Genomic DNA, 1684 nt, shown 5'->3' on the forward strand with positions numbered 1-1684 from the left:
CCCCAAATCCTAGTCATTTTTGTTTTGTTTGTTTATTTGATGTTACCCTTTAGGTGCGAGGACTCACCTTCCGGGAGGGGGGGGTAATGTCACGACTCTGGACTCCTTGTTTATGTTTTTCATCCCATGCCATGTGCTCCCTGTGCCCTGCCTTCCCTCTGTGTTAATTGTATCATTATCATCAGCTGCGTGTCGTTAATTTTGTCAATTACCCCGTGTATTTAAGTCTTGTGTTTTGAGTTCTGTTTGTCCGAGCGTCGAGGTCCTTACTTAATGTCTTTACCTGTGTTTATCCTGCCTGCCTGCCTGTTCTACCTGCCTGCCTGTCTGTATATCCTTTATTTTCCATTTTGGAATTAAACCCTTTTATTTTCATTTAATCTTGTTGTGTGCTCTCGTGCTTACCACACAACCGTGACAAATACTGTGCAGCAGAAGCAGCAGAAACTATTTCTACACTGAGTGAGGCACTGACAGTAGCAGCGATGTGAGGTACAGCAACAGACAAACAACTGTAGGGAAGAAGATCAAGTATTGAGCTCACTGACAAAACGTGGTTAGAAATTAAATCAGAATCAACAGCATTAGAACTAAAAAAAAAAACAGGTAAATTTGTAGGATGCAAGTTAAACTCAGAGGCATGATTGCAGGCAATAGAATTATATATATTCTCAGTTAATATGAAAAAAGTTTTAGAAACTCATCAGTACACTGTTCAGGAGGTTTAAGAGTGTTGACTGTTCTAACTAACCTAACTCTGGGATTAGAGATATCTCTACTAATAGATTAATGCGCCATCGTGATCTCAATCTAATGCCGATCAAACATTGATCGATGAACTGAATCCATTTTACATTTGTCCTCTTGTTTGTTGACTCTTGTTTGACCCTCTTCGTCATGTTGTTCTTTTAAAGGCCTCGAACACCCAGAGTCACATCAGGACAGCACTGCAGATCCTGCAGACCCTAACTCTTTCGTTATGTCTGTAAATGCAATTTATCAGCCATCAGGTAATGCAATGTTTCTCTCATTAGAGCGGTCATATGAGAAATCAATCTTTGCTCTGTTCACATAAGAGTTACCTACTACTCCCACTTCCTCAAACTCAAAACTTCTGTATTTCAAAAATTACAGTTAGCAGATGAGACATGTAGCCTACCATTCATGATGAAATAATATGGAGGAAGTTGGACAAAATATTATATTAATCACAACACTGATGCACAGAATGATTCCGAGAGGTGATTCTGTGTCAGAGCTAAAAATGCAATAGTTTTATGACAATGAGCTTGTTCATCAATGTCAACAATTTAATGCTTCGGCTTGCATTGCAGATGTTTTGGCCAATAAACAACAGAAACAGGGAAATCCAGAGGACAATGAGGTATGTTTGAACACATCAGACATCCGTAACTGCCCATCATGAACAGAAAGCAATCACATTTACTTGTGTCTTATTCATTTTTCTTCTTCCTTTAAGAATGTTTATCACCTGTACTCCACAATCCTTGACAAACCAGTTCGCGCAGAAGATCACGTGTACAGTTTGTTGAACATGAACCAATGAATATCATCTGTGTTCATTATGTACAGCGAATATAAATAAAGTTTATAAAGCAGAAAAAACAGTGGGTGTTTATTTTTTAGAATTAGTGTTTCGTGTGAAATATGCTGTGACCTCACT

The 1684-nt window shown here is 38.5% G+C and overlaps 1 long non-coding RNA gene across 1 annotated transcript; it reads left to right on the top strand.

The window, feature by feature from the left end:
• The first annotated feature begins 893 nt into the window (after nt 1–893).
• On the top strand, nt 894–1626 carry LOC122353990. Its single transcript, XR_006252080.1, has 3 exons — nt 894–1010; nt 1335–1384; nt 1481–1626. It is a non-coding gene; the product is annotated as an uncharacterized LOC122353990 (long non-coding RNA).
• The last annotated feature ends 58 nt before the right edge of the window (nt 1627–1684 follow it).

This window comes from Puntigrus tetrazona, chromosome 11 (genome assembly GCF_018831695.1).
Source record: "Puntigrus tetrazona isolate hp1 chromosome 11, ASM1883169v1, whole genome shotgun sequence".
NCBI lineage: Eukaryota > Metazoa > Chordata > Actinopteri > Cypriniformes > Cyprinidae > Puntigrus > Puntigrus tetrazona.